Source organism: Orcinus orca, chromosome 17, assembly GCF_937001465.1.
Source record: "Orcinus orca chromosome 17, mOrcOrc1.1, whole genome shotgun sequence".
Classification (NCBI taxonomy): domain Eukaryota; kingdom Metazoa; phylum Chordata; class Mammalia; order Artiodactyla; family Delphinidae; genus Orcinus; species Orcinus orca.
The window spans coordinates 40,809,724-40,823,787 of NC_064575.1; the positions used below are offsets into that span (position 1 = coordinate 40,809,724).

General features: G+C 40.2%; 1 protein-coding gene and 1 pseudogene across 7 annotated transcripts in view; one reads left to right on the plus strand and one right to left on the minus strand.

The window, feature by feature from the left end:
• The window catches only part of LOC117199116 (uncharacterized), a 287,008-nt gene that overhangs the window by 149,749 nt on the left and 123,195 nt on the right, over positions 1-14,064 (plus strand). The gene's annotated exons all lie outside the window — the stretch shown is intronic.
• On the minus strand, positions 9,378-11,753 carry LOC125961706 (ferritin light chain-like; annotated as a pseudogene).

A 14,064-nucleotide genomic window follows, 5' to 3' on the forward strand; every position in this document is an offset into this window, starting at 1 on the left:
GACCTGATGAACCATATGCTGATTTTGTAGATAGGTTGTCACAGGCGGTGGGGAGACTCATTGTGGACGGACTCACTGGTATGATTGTAGTTAAGCAACTTGCTTTTGAAAATGCTAATAATGCGTGTCAGGCTGCGATTCGACCTTGGAGAAAACGGGGAACATTGGAGGATTATATTCACCTTTGTGCAGACATTGGGCCTACTTATATACAGGGTGCTGCTGTGGCTGCAGCATTAACTAAAGTGGGGTTTAAAAACAATCAAAAGAAAACAAAGACTTGTTTTAAATGCGGAAAGGCAGGTCATTTTGCTAGAGAATGTAGATCTTTTAATTCTAACCCTAGTCCTTCCTTCCCTACTCAGAAACCTCCAGATGGTCAGAAAATCCCTGGTTTATGCCCTAAATGCAATAGGGGAAAACACTGGGCACAGATTCTTGCTCAGTGGCCCACAAGGATGGGCCACCACTGTCGGGAAACTCCTCCCGGGGCCTTCCCCGGCCCCAACAAATAATAAGGGTAATGTCTGTGTATCCTCCTCAAATTATCAATCAGACATTAACCAAAAACAAAAACATACAATATCCTCGCTCTCCAGAGCAACACCAGGAAGCGCAGGACTGGAGCTCAGTACCTCCGCCCGATATGTATTAACTCCTGAAATGGGTCCTCAGGCCCTCTCTGCAGGCATCTGTGGACCTTTACCCAAGGGTTTGATGGGACTATTATTGGGAAGAAGTAGTGTCACCATGAAAGGTTTAACTGTTATGCCAGGAGTCATGGTTTCTGACTACGAAGGAGAAATAAAAGTCATGGCACAAACTATTAAAAATATAATAACTATTTCTCCTGGTGATAAAATTGGACAATTGCTACTTTTGCCCTTTGTACCTCATGGACAAAGTTTACAACATCAAAAGAAAGAAACAAAGGCTTTTGGATCGTCTAATGCTGCCTACTGGATTCAGAAGATAGGGAAAGAACGTCCAGAAATGAAATGAACCATTAATGGAAAGGTTTTTTCAGGTTTGTTAGACACTGGAGCTGATGTCTCTGTTATGACGCAGATACACTGGCCTAAACGTTAGCCCATTAGTCCTACTATTACAGAACTTCACGGAATAGGACAAAGTTCTTCTCCTATGCAAAGTAGTCAGTTTTTTTTATGGCAAGATAGTGAGGGCCATTCAGGATACTTCCAGCCTTATGTTTTGCCTGGGCTGCCTTTAAACCTCTGGGGCCGAGATATATTAAAAGAAATGGGAGTATTACTTTATAGTCCAAACTCTCAAGTCTCTAATATGATGTTGGATCAAGGATTTCTTCCCACAAAAGCGCTGGGAACAAATCAACAAGGAACTGTCTATCCTATTGATGTGAAAATAAAATATGATAGACAAGGTTTGGGTTTTTCTTGGGGGCCTTGGATTCTCCTCCACTCACTGCTGATCCAATTACTTGGCTGACTGATGACCCTGTATGGGTGGACCAATGGCCCCTCACAAAGGAGAAATGAGAAGCTGCAGAACAATTAGTACTGGAACAATTAGGGCATCTAGAAATTTCCAGTAGTCCTTGGAATACTCCTATTTTTATTATCAAGAAAAAATCTGGAAAATATAGGTTATTACAGGATCTAAGAGCTGTTAATAAAACTATGCTAATAATGGGAGCTCTTCAACCAGGCCTACCCTCTCCAACAGCCATACCACACAATTATCATCTTTTAGTTATAGATTTAAAAGATTGTTTTTTCACTATTCCTTTGTTTCCTGAAGATAGAAAACATTTTGCTTTTAGCTTGCCTGCCTTAAATTTTAAGGAACCCATGAGGAGATTTCAGTGGAAAGTATTGCCTCAGGGCATGGCAAATAGTCCTACATTATGCCAAAAATATGTGGCTCAGGCCTTGACTCCTGTGAGAAAAAGGTTTCCATCGTTATATCTCATACATTATATGGATGATATACTTTTAGCCACTGATAATATTTCTTTATTAGAGACTGCTTTTCAATTTTTACAACAGTCCTTACAATCATTTGCCTTGGTCATTGCCTCAAAAAAAATTCAAAGACAATCTCCATTTTTATATTTGGGAAAATATATTGATAACACTACTATTAGGCCTCAAAAACTGCAAATTTGAGTTGATAATTTAAAAACATTAAATGCTTTTCAAAAATTACTTGGCGATATTAATTGGCTAAGGCCTTCCTTAAAACTTACTACTGCTCAATTACAGCCTTTGTTTGATATTCTTAAAGGTGACTCAGATCCTTCTTCTTCACGCTCTATGACTCCAGAAGGATTTCAAGCTTTACAAATAGTCAATAGATCTATCAGTTCTACACAATTAACTAGAATTCATACTCACCTTCCAATTTTCTTAATAATTTGTCCAACTCCTCATGTGCCTACTGCCGTCTTATGGCAAACTGTTGGAATTATTGAATAGATTCATATGAAAACTACACCCTCTAAAGTTATTAACCCTTATTATGAACTTATTAGTAATTTAATAATGCAAGGTAGAACTAGATGCTTACAACCTATAAGTATAGAACCTTCTCAAATTATTATCCCTTATTCAGTTAGTCCACAAAATTGGCTTTTTCAACATAGTAATGAATGGGGTCTTGCTCTTGCAGGATTTTCAGGTACCTTGGAATGCCATTACCCTGCTGATAAATTGATGCAATTCAGCAAACTTAACTCATATCTTTCCTTCTATAATTAGGCAACAGCCTGTTCCTCATGTACCTTTGGTTTTTACGGATGGTTCTTCTTCAGGAGTGGCTACTGTAATCATTGACGACGGAACAAACCTCATTAAAGAAACTTCCTTGACTTCAGCTCAACGTGTTGAACTGTATGCTGTCATTATGTCTTTTAAACATTTGCCTTCTATATCTTTTAATTTGTTTTCTGATAGTAAATATCTTATTAGCTTGTGATTTCTTCTAGAGACTGCGAGCATAGGACATACTAATGACCCTGAATTATCATCCTCTTTTCGTTTGCTTCAACAGCTTATTCGTTCCCATGATGGTCCTGTTGCAGGTCTGTATATCCGTGCTCATTCTAACTTGCCTGGTCCATTGACTAAACTTAATGCGACTGCACATGTTTTAACTCGATCTAAACGTGATCTTTATCCTGTACATTTTCCTCCCAAGAATAGAGTTGAAGTTACTCCTCCTCCTCAATCTCTTTTCCCTAAAGCAGGACATGTCCCAATTTACCGTACTCCTCCTTTCCGTTCGTCATGCTGTCAAGAATGGCTAATATACTGCATTCATTATCTTCATACTCTTGATACTCATGGTCCATGTCCTGGACACCCTCATATTATGGTAAGTTATGATCAAACTGCTTCACAAGCAGCACAGCAGTTGCACGCTTTACACCGTCAGTCAGCGGCTACATTACACACACAATTTTCCCTTACTGGTGAAGCCGCCCCACAAATTGTTAAGCAATGCGCACAATGCTTACCTCACCTTCCTGTTCCACATTATGTTGTTAATCCTCGTGGATTATTACCTAGACATTTATGGCAAATGGATGTTACTCATATCCCGTCTTTTGGGAAATTACAGTTTGTTCATGTCACTATCGATACTTATTCTGGTTTCCTCTGTGCTACAGCACAGACCGGAGAAGCTACTAAACATGTTATCACTCATTTATTACACTGTTTTGCTTTCATGAACCTTCCCAAAATTATTAAAACAGATAATGGGCCCGCTGCTTTTGCAACATTTTGTAATTCATTACAAAATTACCCATATTACAGGCATTCCATATAACCCTCAAGGACAAGGTATTATAGAACGTGCAAATAGATCTTTAAAGCTAACTATTGAAAAAATAAACAGGGGGGAATTGTATAGAACAACGCCACATAACCTTATAAATCATGCTCTGTTTATTTTAAATGTTCTCACTGTTGACAAATTTGGCTGCTCTGCAGGGGGAAGGTTGGTGGCTGAGCCAAGATTGGCCTCTCAATCTCCGGAGGTCCTCTGGAAAGATCCGTTAACCAGCACTTGGCGTGGTCCTGATCCTGTGTTGATTTGGGGACGTGGTCACGTGTGTATCTTTCCCAGATCAGCGCCTGGACCTCGCTGGCTTCCTGAGTGCTTAGTCAAGCAAATAGATGGCTCGCCACAGCTCACCTAGTTCAGAAGATGAAGAAGCTCTGCACCTCTCCCGAAAATTTGACAGTGTTGATTGACAAAAAGAAGAAGAAGAGGAGACCACTTGCCAGGACGACTCAAAGGAGTGATGTTCCAACTTGGGGACAAATTAAACAACTGGTTTCACGAGCTCAAGAGTCAGTGAAACAACAGAATAATCCTGTTACACCTGTAACTTTATTTTTGGCTATGTTGGCAACCATTTCATGTGTTCCCTCTGTTAATGCAGCAACTTACTGGGCCTATGTACCTGATCCTCCACTATTACAACCCATATCTTGGTCTGAAGCAGAGTTTCCTGTATTTTCAATGATAACTGTTTATGGGCCTCTTATTGGGAATATAAAACAAATCAATATGTCTGTAAATTATACTAACTGGTTTAGTACCCATCCTGTCTGTCTTAGCCCATTGAATCTGGAAACTGGATGTGTAAAGGCTATTAGTTATGAGCATACAGATGTTTATGAGGGAACGGATCAATCAATTAGTTTGTCAGGCTCTCCAGGCATCCTTCGTTTTACAGGAACCAACATTACTCTTACATGCCAGGCTACCAGCGACGAGAGGATCTTAAGGATACCGTCATTTGGTATAAAATGGGCAAGCTATTAATATTAGAGGTCAAATCTCATACGCCTCACCACTTAGGGATTCCGCTATTACTATAGCCAAGGTTACAGGTGAAGATTCAGGAAATTATTTCTGTATGAAGCGTTTACTTGGAGGACAAGGGATACTTATAGCTGGACATAAGGTTACTATGCTTAACAGAAAATCAAAAAATCAATTGCCTCCCCTTATGACCGTTAACTTTCCTGGATCCAATTTTGAACGTTGCAATGCATCTTGGAATAATAACCAAATATGGTGTACTATAGATTATACCAAGGTGTCAGTTCTTATCTCTTCTTTTCCCATCATAGATAGGTTTATCACATTTCAAAAGAACTGGGATATATGGAAACTAGCTCTAACTTATTCCAATACACCTGTTATAACTTGTGTTGCTCCTCCATATACACTTTTGTTTGGTTCTATTAACATTGGTAATTCTTCCAAAGGAGGATATAATATTAGCTGTGTTAATTGTATTTTTAGCAGTTGTATGTTCCCTTCTGCAGGATCGCAATCTGTGCTTATACTAAAGCAACCCATGTATGTTATGGTGCCTGTACATCTGAGAGAACCTTGGTATGAAGATACTGGAGTACAGGCATGGGTGGAACTCTCTAAAGCCTTGCAGAGAAGGAGACGCTTTCTTGGGTGGCTAATAGTAAGTTTACTTGCCTCGGCTGCTCTGTCTGCTGCCGCGGCTACTGCCGGTCTTGCTCTTTCACAGAGTATTCATCATGCTCACTTTGCTAATCAGTTATCTCAACATACCAGTCTTGCTTTATCTTTACAAAGTCACATAGATTTACAGATTAATAACAAGTTAGATGAATTTAAAAACACAATTTTGGGGATTGGAGATCAGATAGAAGCATTAAAATTGAGGATGCGTTTAGCTTGTCATGCAAAGTATACATGGATGTGTGTTACTCCTTAAAAGTACAGTGACTATTTGGGAATGGGAAAAAGTAAAAATGCATCTGCTGAGTGTTTGGTCAGATAATAATATTAGTCTTGATCTTAAGAAATTAAATGCTGAAATTCAGGATATACAAAATACACATCTTGATGATGTTTCGCCAGAAGATGTAATTCAAACTTTACTGGATCATTTAAAGTGGTTAAACCCTCAGTCTTGGATTACTGGAAGGTTGTCAGGATTTATTACCCTGGCCATAATTTGCCTGTTATTGATAATAATCTTCTCATGTCTGTTTCGTATCCTCATGCAACAGTACACTACTCTCGGCACTAAACTTCATGGAATTACTTTGCAGCAAAAGTTAAAAAATAAAAAAGGGGGACCTGTGGGAAGCAGTCAGCCTTGAGAGCAGGTAAGGACATGCTAGGCATGCCGCCGCTGCTCGAAGGGACTGTCCCTACTTGTTCCCCTCCTTGTTCCATTCCATGGGAGATAAATCACCAGGGCCCAGAGATCAGAAAGAATGTAAAATGAGACAAGCAAAGCTGTCTTCCCCCTGCACATGCAGGTTATTTTTGATGATTCTGGGTTTATGGGTTTCCTCCCAGGGAAGTTAACCTTGAGCCGAGACAGTCTGTAGATAATGTAAACCACCATCTGGCAACCTTCCTTTTTCTAGTCTAGATAATCTGCAACTGTAGAGCAATAAAATTTGCCTTGCAACCATCAGTTGTCTTGGTCCTTCTGACCCCATTCGTCGGTGCCACTTCAGTTCCTTACCCCTTCCCTTCTGACCCTGGGCGGTGAAATCCTCTTTCTCCGGCTGGTCCGCGGCACACATGAATATATGTTTTTGTCTTGCTGTACTGCACCTGTGCTGTCTAGTAACAGATATTTTGTCTGCTAGTAGTGTTCTAGATTATGTCTTTCCAAAGCACTGAGGCAGTGCACCTATTCTGTAGTTGCAGCTGATGCCTGAATGTAGCCTAGCTGACAAATTATTGATTAATAAGAACTTGAATTTCTGAAAGATTTGTACTGTTAACCAAAATCTGAGCAAGGAGTCTCAAATGTAATTCTTAGCCAGAATTACATGTTAATGAACCATTTAACAGTGTGAATCAAGGAACATCAGTGTAAGGATTTCTTTTAATTTATTTTTTACCTGCTTGAGGTATCAGTTAAAGTTTGCCAGCTTGGTTGCAGATGAACGGACGTTTGAAGTTCACCAAACTACTTAATGTGGGATAGGATGATAGACTTCCAGCGCCCTCAAGGCTGTGACCTTGCAGCCATTTTACATAGCACATCCTCCTCCTATAGGGATGAACCTTTCCCTGGCCCGAAAAGTAGCAGCTCTGTTGAAGCTTTGCTTATTGTAACAGGCTTTTGTTTCCAGGTTACATGTCTGTGGAAGACTTAATTCTGAATAGAGATATAGATATTACTGGAAACTAATTGTTTTTTCTATTATACTCTGATTTATCAAAAAGTAAAACATTTAAACTGTGCTACAGAAATTCAGAAGTTGTCTTGCAATCTTTAAACAATAAATGAATGAGTTGCCCTTAAAAAAAAAAAAAAAAGGATTAAGCAGTTAAGCTGTTGGTCCCACATCAGACAAATTATCCTTATACCTCCTGTCAATGTTGTTAACAGAGACTGTTATTTTATTAATCCTTATGATCCCGTGATTCTTTCTTTCATGTTTCAGGGCACAGCAGGTGAGAGAATGGATTTGTTAAGCTGGGTGGGTTTATCCTTCTTTTATGCGTTCATTCAATTTTATGTTCATTTACTTATTGTACACACATGGCAATAGAAGCTGCTAAAGCGATCATTGCTATTCTGCAAAACAACAAGGCACAGAAGCAGATGTCTTATTTCTGAGATTTCTCCCCCCAGGATTATTATGATTAAAGATCCTTTCCCCCCACTCCCTGGAGAGGACAAGGGGCTGCTCGCTGGAGGTTTTTTAATGACTTGGGGAAAGGCTCAAATATCCCCCCATTATGGTAATCCACCCCAGGGGCAAACCACACAAGAATATTATGAATTTATTTTATTTTTCTATCCTTGCAAAGGTAATACTCAGCTCATTAGAATATGAAAACTATACTGTCAAATTTCAGAATTACATGGATGAAGAAAATCACCAAAGTGGCATCATATCACGTGTGTTATAGTTGTATTTACTATATTGACTATATTAACTATGTTGTGTTAACAATATATTGTATAACTATATATTGAAAAGGCAAAATGCTGTAACTTATTTCAGAGAAAATAATTATGTTGGCAAACCCCAAATTGTACACTGTAGACAGGTCCTAGGAAAAGAAGATTTAATTCATAGTGGACAAGAGGTTAGCTTCTGTTTTCAGCCATGTGCTATTTCAAGAATTAAACGTCATGAATAATACAGGATGTAAGAGGAATAGTCTAAAGACGGAAAAGCACATTTTGATTAGGAAAGAGAATTTATGGCTTAAGTCTTTTTTTTTTTTTAAGGAAAACTGCCTTATTACTATGAGATAAGAAAATTGTTTCCTTCTTTTCTTCCTGGCTTTCTTCTTTTTCTTTTTTTTAACCTTTTTAATTTTGGATATTTGACCTCTAAGCTGAGATGACTGAAAATGCCTCCTCTGGGCATCAACCTTTTTGAAAGACTTTTTCCCCCTCCCTAAGGGCTCTATTTGTCTCTTGGAGGCATTGCCTACATTACTCACCAAGAGGCAAGCATTTGTCCTTGCACTAAATGCTGACATCTCCTGATAAGAGGGAAGCTGCAAAGTAGAAGAATTGAAGGTCAATATGTTGATAGTGGTCTCAAGAGCATTGATGTACATTTGTGTATTGGGGAAGGGGAGAGAAGCTTGAGAGTGGGCCAGTGGGGAGGGGTAAATATTTTGTGATGCTGTCTACCTATGGGCTTATAAAGTTTACAGCTGCATTAGGAGGACAAGCATTACCATTAGCATGAAAAGTAGGGCAGACCTCAGTTGCAAAAGCTTCTAGCCATACACATAGGGCAATACGTAAATGATACACCTTATTGCATTCACCCATTCACCCTCCCCTGTTCATGCTAATTGGAAATTTCAGTCCATTTCAGAGAAGTAACACAACTATCGATCATTTTCCCTGGCACGAATCTTCCTAGAGCTCACGCACTAGCCCATGTGTCTTAGATTTAATATCTGCTCACTAGCTGGATTGAAGCCAAGAGGTGGTTCCCAAAGTTGCTGCACATTAGAATCACCTGGGGAACTCTGAGCCCTCCCTGTGCCCAGGCTCCTCCCTAGACCTACTGAATCAAAATCTCTGGGGCTGGGACCCAGACACCAATGTTTTTCTTAAAAGCTCTTTAGGTCATTCAAATGAGCAGCAAAGCTTGAGAAGCAGCCCAATAACGGGAACAAACTTATTTCACACAGATAAAGTGGGGCAGTTCATATGTTAAAAGAACATGAATATATGTCCATGCCTCTCTCACGCTTTGTCACAGTTTACCCTTCCCCCTCCCCATATCCTCAAGTCCGTTCTCTAGTAAGTCTGTGTCTTTATTCCTGTTTTACCCCAAGGTTCTTCATGACATTTTTTTTTCTTAAATTCCATATATATGTGTTAGCATACGGTATTTGTCTCTCTCTTTCTGACTGACTTCTACACTGTTGGTGGGGATGTAAATTGGTGCAACCACTATGGAAAACACTATGGCAGTTCCTCAAAAAGCTAAAAGTAGAGCTACCATATGATCCAGCAATCTTACTCCTGGGCATATATCTGGACAAAACTATAATTCGAAAACATACATGCACCCCTATGTTCACAGCAGCACTATTTATAATAGCCAAGACATGCAAACAACCTAAATGTCCACTCACAGATGAATGGATAAAGAAGATGTGATATATATAAAATGGAATACTACTCAGCTATAAAAAAGAATGAAATAATGCCATTTGCAGCAACATGGCTGGACCTAGAGACTATTATACTAAATGAAGTAAGTGAGAAGGAGAAAGACAAATACCATATGATATCACTTATATGTGGAATCTAGAATATGATACAAATGAACTTATCCGTGAAACAGAAACAGACTCACAGACATAGCACACAAACTTGTGGTTCCCGAGGGGAAGGGGGAGGTGGGGGAGTGATGGATTGGGAGTTTGGGATTAGCAGAGGTAACCTATTATATATATGATGGATAAACAACAAGGTCCTACTGTATAGTACAGGGAACTATAGTCAATGTCCTGTAATTAACCATAATGGAAAAGAATATGAAAAATTATATATACGTATAACTGAATCACTTTGTTGTACAGCATAAACTAACACAACATTGTATATCAACTATACTTCAGTAAAATAAATTTTTAAAAAAGAAAAATAACATGAATATATATATATATACATATATATATATATATTTCTTTTTTTCCTCTTTATTCTGTTTGTGTTTCAAATAGGCTTTTTTTTTTTCCTTCTGCAAAAAGCGTTATTGTTTCCATTTGGTCCAAGGCTTGGGAGAGGGCTCCTGGGCGGTTACAAAGCTGCCTAGTAGCTGCAGAGCAGGGCTTCAGGCAGAAGCTCTGATGCCAGAGGGGCTCCTCAGAGGCCGCTGGACTTCAGAGACTCCTGTTTGTGCTCGAGGGTGAGCCTTTCAAAGAGATACTCGCCCAGCACAGCCTGCGGACCAGCCAGCCTGCGGAGGTTGGTCAGGTGGTCGCCCATCTTCTTGATGAGTTTCACCTGCTCCTCCAGGAAGCGGCTCTCCAGGAAGTCACAGAGGTGGGAGTCTGCGTGGGCGGAAGCCAGGGCGCGCAGATGTGATAGTGCCTGGTGCAGGCTCTTCTCCCTAAGAATGGCGGCTTCCACAGCGTCCTGGGTTTTACCCCACTCATCTTGAGAAGGCTTCCGCGCATCCTGGAAGAGGGCGCGGCCACAGCACTGGTTTTGCATTTTCAAGAGACGCTGCGCGCCCTCACACTTCTCCTCAGCCAGTTCGCGAAAAATGTGGCCCACACTGTCCAGAGTCCCATCGTTGCTGTCGAAATAGAAGCTCAGAGAGAGGTAAGTGTCCCCAGATGCATGTTGAACAGGCGGTGGACGGCGGCCTCCACCTCGATGCAATAATTCTGACGAACCTGGGAACTCGTGGTTGATCAGTGATAAGGAGCTAAGCTCAAAAAACGGTGTTGGCCTGTCCTGGAGGCTGAGGATAGCTGAGTGGCTGATTCCAAAGGTTGCGACAGGAAGAAAGGTTGGAGGGTGGTCGGGGGCTGGAGCAAGGAGCGTCCCTGGGTCTGTTCATTCCAAACACTGTTGAAGCAAAAGACAGAACTGCAGGACTGCCGAGCGCACTGCCTCAAATAGGCTTTGATATAAATGAACCAGAAGTCCAAGCAAGGACAAAACTTACCCTTCCCCCCACCAAAATAGCTGGCGATACTAGAATCTAGACCTGGGAAGGGATTCTTCCATTACTTTCTGAACATTCCAAGCCACTAGAGCAGTGGTTCTCAAAGTATGGTCACCTTGTAACCAAGCAGTACCCTATGGGGCCTTCCTAGGACAGACCCATCCCCCATATCCTCTGCTGTAGTTCCTCTCTGAAGTACTCAGATAATAGTATCTCAGGCATATTTCTTGAGTTTTCAGATGCTAAAAACCACCACCCAATGGAAGAAATTAACTCCTTGATGATCATGAGCACGTAGCCCCCAGACCTTCTGGCACCTAAGGATGGATAATGTTACCTGCCCTGTGGCCTCCACATCAACCAATCAGAGGATTGTGCACGAGCTGATCACATTCCCTGGGACGTCCCTCCCTCACCTGGCCTTTAAACATGCTTTGCTGAAATCCTTTGGAGATTTCAGGGTGTTTTGGAACTCGGGCCACCCCTCTCCTTGCTCGATCCTGCAATAAACCTTTCTCTGCTCCAGACTCCAACCTTTAGGTTTGTTTGGCCTCACTGTGCTTCAGACACACGAACCTGCATTCGGTAACAACCTGACCAGTTTTACCAGCGTCCCCTGATAATGTGTCAGATATTCAAGTTTTAGGGCCCTGTCCCAGCCCTATGGAATCAGCAACTCTGGTGGGGCTCAGTGATCTCTGTTATAACAGGCCCTCCAGATGATTTTTATTCACCTTAAAGTTTGAAAATATCTGCATTGTCAGCTGGCCAAAGCGTCCACCAGCAGGTGAAGGGGAGTGGTGCCTGGAAAAGATAGGGACCAGCCAACGCAAGTACAGCAGCATTTGCCGTGGTGGTAATGGAGAATGCCTTTTCTCCACTGGTTGGCACAGACTAGGATCTGGGAGCAGTGGCAGGGTTATTTAGGATGCTTTACATTTCAATGTAGAGGGACCGCTGTCCTGGTTTGCCAGGGACTTCCCCTGTGTGAGCACTTAAAATCTCATCCTGGCAAACCCCTTAGCCCTGGGTTTGAAAAACGTAGGGAATAACATGAAATTTAGGGGAAACATGATCTAGGTTTTGGGCGAGTCACAAGTGCTAATTAAAGCTAAGCAAGTATGGACAACACTAGCGTTCTTTAGCCCTTTGCGGGGAGGTAAATCTGATTGGGTGAAAGGACTTATTGTTAAGAGATCTTTGTAGAAACATCCCCTTCTGCTTAGTCCGCTGGTTCTCAGGTCTGGCTAGACATTGGCATCGTCTGAGGAGATTTAAAATGATTTTATTGGTCTACGATGACCAACCGTCAGTGTGAGGGTTTTTAAAAAGTGCTTCAGATGATTCTAATGCACAACCAAATTTAGGTGCCACTGCTTAAGCTTTTGAACCGCTGCTGCATATTTTCACCTCATTTTCCTATGAGAATATCCAACTGTAGTTGAGGTTTGTTTTTTTTTTCTTTTTCTAACTGTCTTGTTATAAGATTTACTGTCTTAAATAAGGTTGAATGTACAGAAAATCTTGCTAGTCCATCTGGTATAGCTGGATACTTAGAATAATATAGTTAAGATATATACCATTTAAGTATTGTGACTGGCCTTTTTTTGAAATTAACATATGCATTGAATTAGTATGTTCTCTTTTGAAGTTGTTATGTTGGGGAGCTATACCTCTAATCTGCCATTGCTAAATGTCTGGACACCTCTTATTAGGAATTGCTTTTAGAAATCTTTAGGGATTAAAACCAAGATTGCTGTATTATTTGTACTGGAACCACAAAAACCTCACAGAGTTTCCCCGCTGTACCTTCTACCCCCACTCTAACCCGTGGCAACTTCTAATCTGTTCTCCATCTCCACAGTTTTGTTATTTTAAGAATAATATGTAAACATAATCATGAATTACTTAATCTTCGGAGATCAGCTTTTCAAAATTTTTCCCTCGGCATCATTCCCTTGAAGTTCATTTCAATTTTTGCGTATATTAATAATTTGTTCCTTTCTGTTGCTCGGTAGTATTCTATCATAAGATTTTATCACAATTTGTTTCAACATTCATCCACTGAAAGACATTTGGGTAGTTGCCAGTTTTGGGCTATTATAAATAAAACTGCTATGAACATTTATGTGTAAGTTTCTGTGGGAACTTAATTAAGTTTTTGTTTCTTTTGGATAAATGCTCAAGAGTACAATTACTGCGTTGTAGGGTGAATCTACTTTTAGGATTAAAAGAGACTGTCAAGCTGTTGATCAGAGTGGCTAAACCATTTTATTTTCCCACCAGTGATGTGATATAATTTTTCTGTGTACTTGCCAGCATTTGATATTGTCACTATACTTTAATTTTAGTTACTCTCTGACATCTCATTATGGTCTTAATTGGCATTTCCCTAATGGCTAATGATGCTGAGCATCTTTTCATGTGCTCCTTTGCCGTGTGTATATTCTCTTCCATGAAATGTCTGTTCCTGTCTTCTGCCTATTTTCTAGTTGGATTTTTTTAAGTTGTTTGGAGAGTTCTTTGTATATTATAGATACAAGTCATTTGTCTCATATGGGATTTTCAAATATGTTTTCCTACTGTGTAATTTGAGTTTTCATCCACTTAAAAGGAACTTCTATGAAGCATTTTTAACTCATTTTGATGAGATCCAATTTATCAGTTTTTGCCTTTATTGATCATACTTTTGGTGTCAAGTCTAAGAATTATTCCCCTAGTTCTAGATGCCAAACATTTTCTCCTATTTTTTTTCTAAAAATGTCCTGCTTTTACATTTAAGATTATGATCCACTTTGATTTAATTTTTGTGTAAGGTGTGGAGGTTAAGGTTCATTTTTTGTTTGTTTTTGTCGAGGGATGTCCAACTGTTTCAGTACCATTTTTTGAAAAG